Source organism: Pantherophis guttatus, chromosome 3, assembly GCF_059756535.1.
Source record: "Pantherophis guttatus breed Tessera chromosome 3, ASM5975653v1, whole genome shotgun sequence".
NCBI lineage: Eukaryota > Metazoa > Chordata > Lepidosauria > Squamata > Colubridae > Pantherophis > Pantherophis guttatus.
In genome coordinates, this window is record NC_142065.1 from 13,868,243 (window position 1) to 13,883,919 (window position 15,677).

Sequence of the window (15,677 nt, forward strand, 5' to 3'; positions counted from 1 at the left end):
TGATTTTCAGCAGGGCTAATGCAATGAATTCATTCGTATTCGGTGGGGGACTACAAAGTGATCCCATATTATACATTAAATTGAGATGTCCAGAAGAAGACAATGGCAACAACGTTGGTGGTACCATTGCCAAAAAACCCTACATGGACCAGTGTTGAAATGTAAAATTTGTTACTACCAATTCTGTGGGTGTGGCTTGGTGTGTGTGGGGGCAACGTGACTGGGTGTGTGTGTCAAGATTATACACACCTTGGTTGAAGTGGAGAGATGGCTCAATTAGCCTCAGCATGTGATTGGGGTGATCTTTCATTGCTTCATGGCCTTTTTCTCATATCCTGAACATATGATGGTTTGTCTAACTTCTCAACATCTTCAGTGAAGGAAAGGCTAGGAGTGGGTGGGTAATGCAAAGGTGGGCTTCAAAAATTTTAGCAAGGGGTTCTCTGCCTGGTTGCTGGGTGGGTGTGGCCATGATAGGTGTGGTCTAGTTGGCCTCCTGCACCATGGCGGGAGGGATTTGCCCTAACTGGACTCCAGAGGCTTTCTTCGAGCTTCTGGGAGGGCAAAAATGGCCTCCCCAGGCTCCAGAGGCCCTCTTGAGGCTGCAAATGGGCCTGTTTCCGGCCTTTCCAAACTTCCGGTAGGCCCATTTTTCATCGTCCCTGAGCCTCCCTGCATGCCCTGCACTTACCTGCATCCAAAACGGGCCGCATGGGGACTCCAGGGAGGGGAGGGGAGGGGTAAGCGGGGCCAGCCAGAAGTGGGATTTGGGGGTTCTCCGAACTGCACAGAATCTTAGCTAGAGTTTCTCCCGAACCTCTGCGAACCCCCAGCAGCCCAACTGATTTCCCTTTTGAACTGGAATCCATTCTTTCAAGACCTGTACTCTAGATAGACCATGTCTATGTCACATCCTTTCGGGTATTTAAAGAGCGACCATATCGCTCCTCAATCTTATCAAAGCTAAACCTGCCAGCAACATCCATGTCTCTTCGTAGAACTAGGTTTCTCATTCTCAGAACTGCAAAATGTTCACATTTCTCCCCGAAACCTTTTCCCAGTTTTAATGTAGCTTATTTGAGCAATTTCATTTCTTTGTTTAACAATTACCAGGTGGGCCAAATGTACCACCAGAAAGTCTTCTCAAGTAAGTGCAACATCTAACAGGGGAACAAAAGAAATAAGGAGGAGAATTCAACACCCTGTACAATCATCTGCTTGTCGTTGCTATGGACCTCAATTTATAATGCACCATAATTCAATGCTTGGAAATCTATACGATCTGACATCATAGAAATCCAATAAATAAATAAGGAAACATTCTAATCAACTCCATATAAATCACAAGCCAATGAACAGACTTCAGACAATAAATAATTTGACCCAATAGAGAGTGTGTCCTTTTGAATATCTTATCAATTTCACTGCTGCTGTTTTGTGACTTATCTGATACAGCACCTAGGAAAACAAGATTTATTATGTTTCCCTGTGTTTCTTAATGAGTTATTGCCTTTGTTGGCTATTAAAAGTCATGGGTATCTGGAAGTGACAAGCTAGCAAATTTTAATGAAGAGGTCAAACATTTGCTCATAGTTTCACTTTTAATAGGCTCATTCTAGCTGCTACATCAAAGCACAACTGCACTTCTATCTGGGGACAACTGAGCTCTGAACTGAAAGTGCTCTTAGTTTCAAAAATGGTTTTCAATTTTAATCTAAAATAAAGAGGAATCTTTGGATGCTGTAGGTTCTGAGTTATATTAATCTAGCCATAGCTATCAAGCCATTTTTTTAAAAAAAATTGATTTATATGCCGCCCTTCTCCGGAGACTCAGGGCGGCTTACAATGCGTTAAGCAATAGCCTTCATTCTTTTGTATATTTTATACAAAGTCAGTTTATTGCCCCCACAAACTGGATCCTCATTTCACCTACCTTAGAAAGGATGGAAGGCTGAGTCAACCTTGAGCCTTGGAGAGATTCGAACCAGCAGAAATTGCAGGCAGCTGTGTTAATAACAGGGTGCACTAAACCACTGTACTATCAAGGCTCTTATCAAGGCTCTTTATGAATCAGCATGTTTTTTTTTTTAATTTGATTTATATGCCGCCCTTCTCCGGAGACTCAGGGCGGCTTACAATGCATTAAGCAATAACCTTCATACTTTTGTATATTTATACAAAGTCAGCTTATTGCCCCCACAAACTGGGTCCTCATTTCACCTACCTTAGAAAGGATGGAAGGCTGAGTCGACCTTGAGCCTGGTAAGATTCGAACCTGCAGAAATTGCAGGCAGCTGTGTTAATAACAGGGTGCATTAAACCACTGTACTACCAAGGCTCTGTTAATAGTTAATAGCTTATTGCCCCCACAATCTGGGTCCTCATTTCACCTACCTTTGAAAGGATGGAAGGCTGAGTCAACCTTGAGCCTGGTGAGATTTGAACTTGCAGTAATTGCAAGCAGCAGAGTTTCATTGTAGTAGCATATCCAGTTTTAACTATTTAGCATGTGGTAATTCATCCACTCAGCAAGCCCAAGCAATTCCAATTTGGTCTGGTGACTGTTTTTGCCCATATCAAAAAGGTAGAAAATCATGACTTTGCAATGAGTTTATTGTATCTTGTCCGAGTCAAATAGTCCTTCCAATCAAGAAAGTCCTGATCAGCTTGGATAGGAATTTCAGGACTGAGTTGAAACAGCATCTGTTCATGCCTTAAATACAGATATTTCAATCCATTCATCCCTGTGGTGAAATCCATTTTTTTTTTACTACCGGTTCTGTGGGCGTGGCTTGGTGGGTGTGGTGTGGCTTGGTGGGCGTGGCTTGGTGGGCATGGCAGGGGAAGGATACTGCAAAAATCTCCATTCCCACCCCACTCCGGGGAAGGATATTACAAAATCTCCATTCCCACCTCACTCTGGGGCCAGCCAAAGGTGGTATTTGCTGGTTCTCCAAACTGCTCAAAATTTCCGCTACCGGTTCTCCAGAACCTGTCAGAACCTGCTTGATTTCACCCCGATTCATCCTAATGCAGTGATTTTCAAATGGGAAATTCGTGCCATAAGAATTTTCCTCAAAAAGAATTAGTCCACATTAGTTTTAGGGTCTCTTGGCATTTCTAAAAATAAAAAAAAAGGAAGCAGGGTGCAAATTAAATTCATATAAGACAATATTCGCAAGAACTATTTCTTCTAACCTCAGAGAACCTCACATTAAGGACAACCAAATCTATTCACTTGAAATATTCCCAATTTCCCTTTAAAGGAAATCTGTAAAGTTCATTTGCAAACAGACCAAGTTCAATTTGTGGAACTTGAGAACTTTTAATATTTTTTAATTAAAAATTTCCATAGTTTGGTGCCCATTTCTCTAATCATATATGGCTGTGCTTGCAATTTTTCCTAATATTACAATTGTTGCAATCAAAAATATAATATAATGTAATTCAATGCAATGCAATACTTACTGTACTGTACTGTACTATATTATACTATACTATAATAATACAATACAATACAAACAATACAACACAACACAACACAACACAACACAATACCATACATGTTTTGGGATATTGCTATTAATAAATCTGGCCAATTCTTTAATATGTTTTTTTTAAAAAAATGGTGAAGTGCATTGCAAAATTTAGAAAATATTTAGAAAACATGGGACAATGACTTAAATTTTTGTTGGAACATTGATTCGAAAATTCAAAGGGTAAGAATTTGCATTCAAACACTAATGAAATCAATTTCTTCCCTGTGCCTACTTTACATCCCCCTTGGCAATACAATGCAAAAAGATCATCAGTGCCAACCATTAAAGCAAACTGGCAAACATCTGGGTGAAGATTTCTTAGCTCCATTTTCTTCTCAGCATGATTAGCCTGGTACATTTGTTATTTATGTTTCTCTTTCAATTGTTCTCCCTACACTGCCATCAGATTTTTCCCCCAAATGTATTTTTAAATTTACATTCAACACTGAATATATGATTTTCCCCTTTGTAAAAGGAATCAAAGAGAAATATGCTCTCGTCAAAAAAAGAATAACTAGATTTTGGATGATGAATAGCAGATGTCTGAGACAGTGGTGGGTTGTTCCCGGTTTAGTCTGGTTCTTGTGAACCAGTAGTAATGGCGTTGGGAGGCTCCACCCACCCACCTCGACGTCATCACTGATGATCTGTGCATGCCAGAGGTGGGTTTCAGCAGGTTCTGACCAGTTCTGGAGAACCGGTAGCGGAAATTTTGAGTAGTTCAGAGAACCGGTAGTAAAAATTCTGACTGGCCCCGCCCCCATCTATTCTCTGCCTCCCAAATCCCAGCTGATCGGGAGGAAATGGGGATTTTGCAGTAACCTTCCCCTGGATTGGGAAGGGAATGGAGATTTTATAGTATCCTTCCCCTGCCACGCCCACCAAGCTACGCCCACCAAGCCATGCCACGCCCACCAAGCCTTGCCCACAGAACTGGTAGTAAAAAAATTTGAAACCCACCACTGGCGCATGCGCAGAAGCTTCCCCTTGCAAACTGGTAGTAAAGGTAAGTGGAACCCACCCCAGGTCTGAGATGTTATTCTTCACCATAACCCTTGCTGTTAGATTTAACCCATTTCTCTGTCCACTGATGATCTGGAAAAGCTAATCTCACAAATTTAACTAGTAAACATGAACCTTTTGAACATATCTTCTTCCCACAATTGAAGCTAAATAAACTTCAATTTACCTTCAGGTAGGAACAAACAGAGAAAATCTTACTGAAGGAAATAATCATGTTATCAAAGCCAATGATCAATTGTTATCAAAACTGGATGAAGGCAATGACATAAGAGTTCTATATTACTATCATCAAATCTCTGTGTACACTTCTGTGAAGTTACCAGTCTTGCCTGAGATTATCAAATCAGCCCACCCTGTCCTAAAAAGCTTTTTTGGTGAGTTGTCACAAAGATGCTTTTTCAAGAAGCAACTGGATTTCTTGTTTCTCCTTGAAGACATTTCACTTCTCATCCAAGAAGCTTCTTCTGATCTGACTAAATGGTGGAAGATGGAAGGAGATATTCCTTGCAGTCATTTGATCATTAGCTCCCTTTCTGAGAGTTGTTGAGGCCACTTGGAGGTTGATCTGTGCTCTCAAGGTCACCTGAATAATGCAGATGGGTGTGGTTGAGTGGCTTCAATAACTCTCAGAAAGAGTGCTAATGACCAGAAGACTGCAAGGAATATAAAGCCTTCCATCCTCCACCATTTCAGTCTGAACTGAAGAAACTTCTTGGATGAGAAGTGAAAGGTCTTTAAAGGAAAAACCAGAAAGTCCAGTTGCTTTTGAAAAAGCATCTTTGAGACAACCATGACCTGGATGCCTAAGAACCTCCATAAACATTTTGGAGAGTTGTGGGATTCTCTGTGACATAACTCAGCATTTTATAGCTCCTGGGCCATATTTGACCCTTTGGCTGACATGTCTAGCCCATGTGGATAGCTTTTATTTTAAAAGTGACTGCTATTTTTTTTTTCAATTTACATATGTCTGTGTATGCTTGCCTATGGACCATCACCGACCTATTGGTTCCGCTGTCCACAACAGTTCCAATTTCTCATGTGGCCCTCTGGGAAAATGAATTGCCCACTCCCCTTCTGTAGAATATATTTTAAGGAAAGCTGTTAGTTAAATGAATGATATTATTTGAGCAGAAGCCTATTCCTCTGGCATTGTATTTTGTATTTTGACTATATACTGTATGTCTTTAAAAACATGTGTTGCTAAAAAAAAAAAAAGAGGCACAAGATGGAGAAAGAAAATACAAAATCACCAGCATTTTGATCTACATCTCTGGCTTCCTATTTCCCAAACTGCAGATACTGAAGCAGGCAGGTAATTGCAAATGATGTATTATCAGTGAATTAGATATTGTGTGTGTACATAATATAAAGATAGATAGATAGATAGATAGATAGATAGATAGATAGATAGATAGATAGATAGATAGATACCTACATACATACATACAGAACATAAAAGGTAAAGGTAAAGGTTCCCCTCGCACATATGTGCTAATCATTCCTGACTCTAGGGGGCGGTGCTCATCTCCCTTTCAAAGCCAAAGAGCCAGCGCTGTCTGAAGATGTCTCCATGGTCATGTGGCCGGCATGACTAAACGCGAAAGGCGCATGGAACACTGTTACCTTCCCACCATAGTGGTCCCTATTTTTCTACTTGCAATTTTTTACATGCTTTTGAACTGCTAGGTTGGCAGAAGCTGGGACAAGTAACGGGCGCTCACCCTGTTACACGGCACTAGGGATTCGAACCGCTGAACTGCCAACCTTTCGATTGACAAGCTCATTGTCTTAGCCACTGAGCTACCACGTCCCTCCTATACAGTACATACATAGGCTTATTCTTTGGTTCTTCTGCTAGGGTTCCTCTTACTGAAAGCTGTTTCCCATGTCAAGCTGTTAAGAATGGTTAATAGCCAAGATTATAGTTATTTAGTTCAGTTCCTTATTTGAGATTCAGAGATAGTTCACACAACTACTTTACTTGTACTCCAGCATTTCAGAATAAATCACAAGTTAGTTTTTTCTTCGCAATTTCATTAATGGAACTTTTAAATATACTCCTTCCTTCCTTCCTTCCTTCCTTCCTTCCTTCCTTCCTTCCTTCCTTCCTTCCTTCCTTCCTTCCTTCCTTCTTTGAAAATTATAAAGATTTCAGCCAACCTCTAACCCAAGTAAGAGGAAGAATGGGAAGACAAGTGATTGCGTCCGTTTGTTTTTACCAATCCTCCAGTGGATGCACTAGATAGAAAGGTATAAAATGCATGGGATTCTGCAAACAGTTTTGAAGGTGCAGATTTTTGGGATGTGACTTTGTGGCTAAGAATTTTCTATTTTCCCAAATGGCCTATTCTGATGCACATTATTTTCTGGGTTGTGGTCATTGTTAGGTAATTGTGAGAGATGATATCCATTTATAGCAGCCCACATCTCCTCTAAACTGCTACTTTGAAAGAGATATTGTGGGAAATAATAAAAAAATAACAAATGGCACTGTGATGAGCCTTTAAAGAGTTCTAGCAATCCTCATTTCACACACACAAAAAAAATAACATTTCATTTAATATTGGCAATAGTCTTCCGGAAGGAAACACGAAAGGCTACTAGGAAAAAAAAGAACTATCAATGCAGCCGATTGGAAAAAATAGTACAGCTAGAACTGTATTCAGTGTAAAAGAAGTTAAGTATTTTGTCAAAGATTAGAAACAAAGGTAACTTTTCTCAATGTTGGGCAGGAGGTTTTTCAAAGCTCATTTCTTTTAACAATCTATGCTTTCTATTCACTCCACAGGTAGTGACGTTACAGGTAGTCCTTGACTTATGAGCCCAACATTTCTGTTGCTAAGTAAGACATTTGTTAAGTGAGTTTGGTCCCATTTTAAAACCTTTCTTGTCACAGAGAATAGAGATAGTTGGGGGTCTTGTAGCCAGAACAAAATAGTTTCCCCTGAGAACCAAGCAGGGGTGAAATGCTACCGGTTCAGACCTATTCGGCTGAACTGGTAGCAATGGCGGCAGGTGATTCAGAGAACCGGTAGCGATGGCAGCACGAGGCTCCTCCCACCTGCCTGGTTGTCATTACTTCCTGGTTTTAACCTGTTTTTTACCCTCTGAGCATGCACAGAAGGGTTTGTGCATGCACAGAGGGTCCACGCGGACTTCCAAACTGGTAGGGAAGCTAAGTAGATTTCAGCCCTGGAACCAAGGACATTCCCACAGGTGGCTGAAGAGAGGAGGAGTGAAGTTTCCAAGCAACTGGATGGCACCTTGATTGGACCATGTGACTGTTTTGGGGAGGGGGAAAAACTTTTACTTTTAATTAGGTGAAAACCACGGGAACTTTTAGAGTCGGTTTAATGTCAGGGTTCCAAGTAATACACCTATAGCAAACAGAACTCTGAGGCAATTTTTTATTGGATATATCATATTGGCACAGTCTGATGAAAACCGACTCTAAAGGTTCCTGTGATTTTCACCTAATTAAAAGTAAAAGTCCCCCCCCCTTCCAAACAATCAGTCACATGGTTCAATCAAGGTGCCATCCAGTTGCTTGGAAACTTCACTCATCCTCCCTTCAGCCATCTGTAGGAATGTCCTTGGTTCTCAGGGGGAACTATTTCCTTTTGGCTACAAGACCCCAGCTATCTTTATTCCCCCTTCCCTATCCCTCATCACCACTGTGGCAACACTGAAGCCTCCAAGATGGCCTCAGTCAGGCCAGCTTCTGAGTTGACAAATGGATGAAAATTAATCAAGGAGAGAAGCAACCTAGAACTAAGGATAAATTTCCTGATAATGAGAACAATTAATAATATAACCAGTAGAACAGCTTGTCGTCAGAAGTTGTGGGTGCTCCATCACTGGAGGTTTTCAAGAAGTGATTGGACAATCATTTGTCTGAAGTGGTATAGGGTTTCCTGTCTGAGCAGGGGGTTGGACTAGAAGACCTCCCAGGTCCCTTTCAACTCTGTTATTCTGTTATTCTATGATTCTGACTGCCCAGTCCACCTCCGATGAGCTATTTCTACCAGATGTTCACCAGACATTACAATAAAGTTTCACCAAAAGTCTAAAGGACAAACTCCAGTCTACATGTTTAAGTAGGACTAACCAAGAACTGCAGTTCTCACCAGCAAGTTCTCATCAGATGCCTTCACATTTCAAAGCTCTTTGGTAATTTCTTGTTCTATGTGATTTGAAGTACTCTTGATAAGACTGACTGTATGCCAGCTATGAGCCCAATTGTTCTGTTATGGAAATTAATGTAAAAACATGCAGAGACTATGGCTCTACTGAGGGTTAATTTAGAAGAAGAGGAAAATGATCGCTGTTGCATAGCTCCAAGGATTTCTGCTTATAATGCAAATAAAGCCGAATAGCTCAGAAAGACCAACAATTAGCTAGTGACCTAAGAAGGCCGGTGAAGAAAACCATGAATGCTTATTGAAGGAAGGGCCTTGCTCATTAGAGCTTTATCCAGACTGTTTTAGTTGATCCTCCAGTCATTAAGCATAGAATAAAACAAGAAATAGGCAATCTATCAAGACAAGATCTTCTTCACTTCTACAACCAGGAATTGACAGCAGGTTCTTGCCTGTTGTTTCTGCTGCTGAATCCAACTTTGATCTGTTTCCCTTGAATCAATAGCTTCCTTTGGGCACAAGGCACCAATTTAGCTTCTATTGGTAGTCTGTGGGCAGGATGCGTCAAGCACAGGCCACGCCCACCTCAGCTCCACAAAGGGAAAAAACTTGGCGATTTGTCACATGATGACAATGTGATGTGGTGAGTTTGATACCCACGGTATAGTGGTTAAGGCATCAGGCTGGAGTTATGAGTCCTAGTTTCCACTTTAGACATGGGTGACTTTGGGTCAGTCACTTTCTCTCATCACTAGGAAGGAGCCAATTTACAGAATAGCAGAGTTGGAGGAGACCTTGCAGGTGTTCTAGTCCAACCCTCTCTCAGACAGGAAACCCTATACCTATACCACAGGTGGCACGCATGGTGGGCATGCAAGCTCAGCTCCGGCATGCATATGCGCGCTGGCCAGCTGATTTTCAGGCCTTCTGGGCCCACCTGCAATATGGAAACAGGCTGTTTCCTACCTCCGGAGGGCCTGGTGGGGGTGTGGAAGGCTTGTTTTTTGGTCTCCTCATGCCCCAGAGCTTAGTGAAATAGGTGCCATTCGAGGTCTGGACTGACCATCGAAAACTCATAGCTTTGCAAACACCCAGGAAGTTGTCACCTAAGCAGGTACGCTGGGCCCAATACTTCCAGCGGTTCCACTTTGTACTAAAATATGTGCCAGGGGGGAGGAATTTCCTAGCAGACGCCTTGTCCCGAATGCAGCAATTCAACAGTAAAGTTACTTTCTGGGAGGTCTACTACAAAGTCCATTGCAATCTCATCCCATGGCTGGCTAGGGGTTGCCACTGATTGCAAGAAACCAAGGGGTTTGCCAGTCTGTGGTTTGGTTTTTGCACATGTGGAACAGCTCTTTACATACGCCTCTATATCATTATGCATATGTGGCCACCAGAACAGACCTCCCAGAAAGTAACGGGAACACGGTCATATGGCCCGTCATAGACCTGTTTTCCAAGCAGGCCCATTTCATTCCCTGCAGCGGGTTGCCGTCGGCCCAAAAGCCTTTCTAGGAGCCTGGGGGGGGGGGCAAAACAGCCTCCCACCCCGAGGCCCTCTGGAAGCCAAAAATGGCCTGTTTGCCAACTTCCGGTCCCACAGGAAGTTGGCAAATGGGCCATTTCTGGCCTCTGGAGGGCCTCCGGGGGTTAGGAAAGGCCGTTTTTGCCCCCCCCTCTGGGCTCCTAGAAAGGCTCTGAAGCCTGCTGAGAGCAAAAAATGGGCCTACTGGGCCCACTGTGCCAAAAGCCAGGGGGAGCGCGGAGGGTATTGCAAACACATGCACAGAGACGGGCTGCATAGGCTTATGGGAGTGGGCATGTGCGCAACACTCCCCCGCCCCGTGTTTCCCCCACTTTTGGCACACGATGGCAAAAAGGTTCACCATCACTACCCTACACCTTTTCAGTCATATGATGGTCCATTCTCTTCCTAAAAACCTCCAGTGTTGGAGCATCCACAACTTCTGGAGGCAAGTTGTTCCACTGATTAATTGTTCTCATTGTCAGGAAACTTCTCCTTAGTTCTAGATTGCTTCTCTCCTTGATTAGTTTCCATGCATTGCTTATTCTCATGCTTTCAGGTGCTTTGGAGAATAGGTTGACCCCCTCTTCTTTGTGGCAGCCGGTACTATCATGTCTTTCTTTTCATTAAACTAGCAATGGCAAAGAAATTCTGAAAAACGTAGCCGAGAAAATAGCAGAGTGTTGTCCAGGCCATCTCTGAGAATCAGATATAATTGAATGGATTGGGGGAAAAAAGATCCTTGGGAAGAATTGTTGTAATTCTCTTATCAACAGGACTTTATCAACCATTAAAGGCAGAATTGCACAAGAACTGTTTCAGAAAAGAAACCATCTCTCTTCACCCACGTTTCATTACTTGTAATACATAACTTTTCCTCTATCCTGCTTTCTATTTATATTGATTGAATATGTGCCATCAAGTCTTTGTTGATTCTTAGTGACCGCACAGATAGCCCAGCCGATAATACAGACTTTCTTGGGTCTGTATTAGGGAAATAGATAGGTGAAGTTCACATAATACATTTAATGGTTACAGAAAACATATGACACGTTGAGTTCAAATAAACTCTTTTAGGCAAGATGGGATGGGCCAGTTCTTACAACATGCTAAGACAATGATTTCCATGACATTCTGCACCACAGTCTTATCCTATTTTAGTCTAGTCTAATATGTGTGAATTAATGTAATTAATCATTCAGCCAGGGTGTAATGATTAATTATGATAAAGGAAAAACTGAATTGCAAGCGAAGCAGTGTGTGCATGTGTGTGTGTTTGTGTATGTGTGAGAAGGCAGGAAGGCAGGAAGTCAGAAAGGGAGGGAGGGAGGGAGGGAGGGAGGAAGGAAGGAAGGAAGGAAGGAAGGAAGGAAGGAAGGAAGGAAGGACCCAATGTGACAATTCTGTGCCTCCTAAAATATTGATTTTCCTTAACACACTGAAAGCTATTCTGCTTTCAGATATATAAACTATATTTCTCAGTTCTGGGGAGGGTTCAGTGACCTTTTTCTCATTTATTTACCTATGAGTTATATCCATACGTTGAAACAACATACCAAAAACATCCATAGGATGCAGTTGCTATAATAAAAGCATCATCACAATGCAAGTTTTTTTTTTTTAATTTGATTTATATGCCGCCCTTCTCCGGAGACTCAGGGCGGCTTACAATGCGTTAAGCAATAGCCTTCATACTTTTGTATATTTATACAAAGTCAGCTTATTGCCCCCACAAACTGGGTCCTCAATTTACCTACCTTCTATCCCTTTCATATCCCTTTCATGTGTTCGCGTGACATAATAACCCATGTTCAAAAGATTTGGAGTTTGGAAGGATGGAAGTCATGATGGTTGGAGATGAGTGGAATATTTGGGGGATTTGGATAGAACATGGTTAACAGAATAACATCTTCTAGTCCAACCCCCTGCTCAGGTAGGAGACCCTATATCCGTCATGGCAAACCTATGGTACGTGTGCCACAGGTGGCACGCAGCGCCCTCTCTGTGGGCACGTGAGCTGTCACCCCAGTTCAGCTCTGCCACTCATGCATGTGCCTCTCCCATTAGCCAACTGGGCATTGGGTCTCTGCTGCAGATGCATGGGGACTGCATGCATATTCATGGGGCTGGGGCACGTGCGGGGGGGCACATGCGCATAAGCAGGGCAGCAGGGTGCATGCAGGGAGGCAGTGCACACATGCGCAGGCAGTGGGGTGCAGGTGGGGGGGCACATGCATGCATGGAGGCGGGGCGTATGCATGGAGGCCACGCACGCATTTCATTTTGGAGGTTTGGGCGCAGGCGCGCTTTGGGCACTCGGTCCGGAAAAGGTTAGCCATCAGTACCCTATATCATTCTGTACAAACGGCTGTCCAATTTCTTCTTAAAAACCTGCAGTGATGGAGCATTCGGAAGACAAACCGTTCCACTGATTTATTTTCACACCGTTGGGAAATTTCTCCTTAATTCTTGGTTGCTTCTCTCTTTGATTAGTTTCCATCCATTGTTTCTTGTGTTTTGGAGAATAGGTTGACCCCCTCTTCTTTGTGGCAGTCCCTTAGATATTGGAAGACTGCTATCTTGTCACCTCTTAGTCCTTCTTTTCATTAAACTAGACATGACCAGGTCCTGCAACCGTTCTTCGTATGTTTTAGCCTCCAGTCCCCTAATCATCTTTGTTGCTCTTCTCTGCACTCTTTCTAGAGTCTCCACATCTTTTTTATATCATAGCAACCAAAACTGGTTGTGGTATTTCAAATGTGGTCTTACCAAGGCATTATAAAATGGTAAAGTTGTCAGAAGGGAGGAGATAGTTGCAAAAGAGTATCAAGATGCCTTTGTCATTTGCACCCCCTTGATCCTTGGGGACACCTCTGCATCATACATGCGGTTTTCCTAAAACAATAACTTGAGATATAATCAGGGGTGGGCTCCAAAAATTTTAGCAAGGGGTTCTCTGCCTAGTTGATGGGTGAGCATGTCTATGGTGGGCATGGCCTAGTCAGCCTCCTGCACCACGGCGGAGGGTGGTGGTGGCATTTTTTCCCTCCCCGGGCTCCAGAGCTTTTTTTTCGAGCCTCTGGGAGGGTGAAAACGGCCTCCCCAAGCTCCGGAGGCCCTCCCGAACTTTCAGTAGGCCTGTTTTTTGCCCTCCCCGAGCCTCCGTGCACACCCTGCATTTACCTGCATCCAAAACAAGCCACGTGGGGATCCTTGGGAGGGGCGGGGTGGGCAGGAGTGGGATTTGGGGTTCTCCGAACTGCACAGAATCTTAGCTAGAGGTTCTCCCAAACCCCTGCAAACTCCCAGCGGCCCATCCCTGGATATGATAGAGAGATTGAGAGTGTGTGTGGAGAGAGAGAGAGAGAGTGGAAAGAGAGAGTGGAAAGAGAGAGTGGAGAGAGAGAGTGGAGAGAGAGAGAGAAACTGGAGAGACAGACTGGAGAGAAAAAGAGAAAGAAAACTTATTTTATTATTTATTTATTATTCGAATTTCTATACCGCCCTTCTCCTTTCGGACTCAGGGCGGTGAACAGCCAAAATAAAAGCATTTATACATAAAGTACGATTAAAAATAGATTTAAAATAATTAAATTTGGCCCATAGTTTAAAATTTATCAATTTAAAATCCATATCAAAATTTAAAACCAACCATAAAATCATAAAATCAAGAGAGACCGGCTAACTGAAAGAGATGAGTTTTTAGGGCCCGACGAAAAGTCTGGAGGTTGGAGATCACTTGTATCTCTGGGGGTAGATTGTTCCAAAGGGTAGGTGCCACCAAAGAGAAGGCTCTCCTCCTGGGGGTCGCCAACCGGCATTGTCTAGCCGACGGCACCCTGAGGAGGCCCTCTCTGTGGGAGCGAACTGGCCGATGGGAGGCTGTTGGTGGCAGAAGGCGGTAAGTACCCCGGCCCTAAGCCATGGAGCGCTTTAAAGGTGATCACCAACACCTTGAAGCGCACCCGGAAGTCCACCGGAAGCCAATGCAGCTCGCGCAGGAGAGGAGTCACATGGGAGCGCCCCGTCGCTCCCATAATCCCCCGCATGGCCACATTCTGCACCAGTTGGAGCCTCCGGGTGTACCCCAAGGGGAGCCCCATGTAGAGAGTGTTACAATAGTCCAGATGAGAGGTGACGAGTGCTTGAGTGACTGTGCGTAGGGAGTCCCGATCCAGAAAGAGGTGCAACTGGCGTATCAGGCGAACCTGATAAAAAGCCCCCCTGGCCACGGCCGTCATATGCCCTTCTAAAGACAGCCGTGCATCCAGGAGGACACCCAAGTTGCGGGCCCTTTCCGTGGGGGCCAATGATTCGCCCCCAATAACCAGCGATGTAGGTCAAGTGAAAACTTCAAGCTTCCTTAGTCCAAGTTCAGCATTTCAAACATTCGATTCCATTGCTTCTCATCTTTACAATTTCTGTCATGCATGACAACCCTTCTGAATGATTTCCATATAAACATGAGGACCAGCCACTATTATTTAAAAAAAATAAATTAAATAAAAGGGTTTCCATGATGTCACATTCTGCCTCAGACTGAGAAAACCTGTCCTTGTGTGTGAGGGCTCCAAAATCCTGGATGGAGACTGAGTTACTTCTGGGTTTCAGATGCATTTTTCCACGCTGTTCTATCATTTGTTTCATGGGCAAATGAGTAGAAATGAGAGCAGTGTGTTTTCCCTTGAATTTCAAATGAGGCGAAAATGGCCTCTAGCAAGAGGACGGATCATTTTTTATGCTTGATGTATCCTTACAATATCAAGAGCTCTGGAATTGTGAGCGCAAGTCCCAATCAGTAACTGCTGGCGCTCTTCTCCAATAGAGAATGGAGCAATTGTAACAGCATCTAACGTTTGTCAAGTATCACACAAACCAGTTGATGTTTTAAAGTGAATAATTACTCTCCTTGTGAACATTTCTGGTGTAATTGCAACAAATGAGCAGCAGGCAGAGCCGAGCCAAAAGAAAACCTTCACGAAGGTGGGGGAAAGGGGAATATCTAAGTTAGACGATGAAGCGCTTTGAAAAACGAGAAGCCAATTTTACTTTCGGTATCGGTTCATTGTTCTGTTCTCCACAGAAAGAGAGACACACACAGAGAAATGCTTCTTGGAATCATTTCAGGACGGTGTTAGGAACACCAGGCATAAAGAGCTGTCTCTGAAAATGGCAATCCCATTTTGATTTCCCCTGTTTTGTAAAACCGAAATTAAAATGTTCCTCGTTTCATTAGAGTGGTTCGTCCCATCACTCCACCATGGGATAAGAAAGTGCAATGTATACAACCAATGGTGGAATGCTGACAGTTTAACAACCAGTTCGTGATGCACATGTGCGTACCTAAGGTGTTTGTGCACCGCGTTGAAAATGGAGCGCTTAGAAGCTCAGCTGCTTAACTTCCAAGTCAGCAACGGTAAGTAGAACAGCGAGGGAGGGAAAATC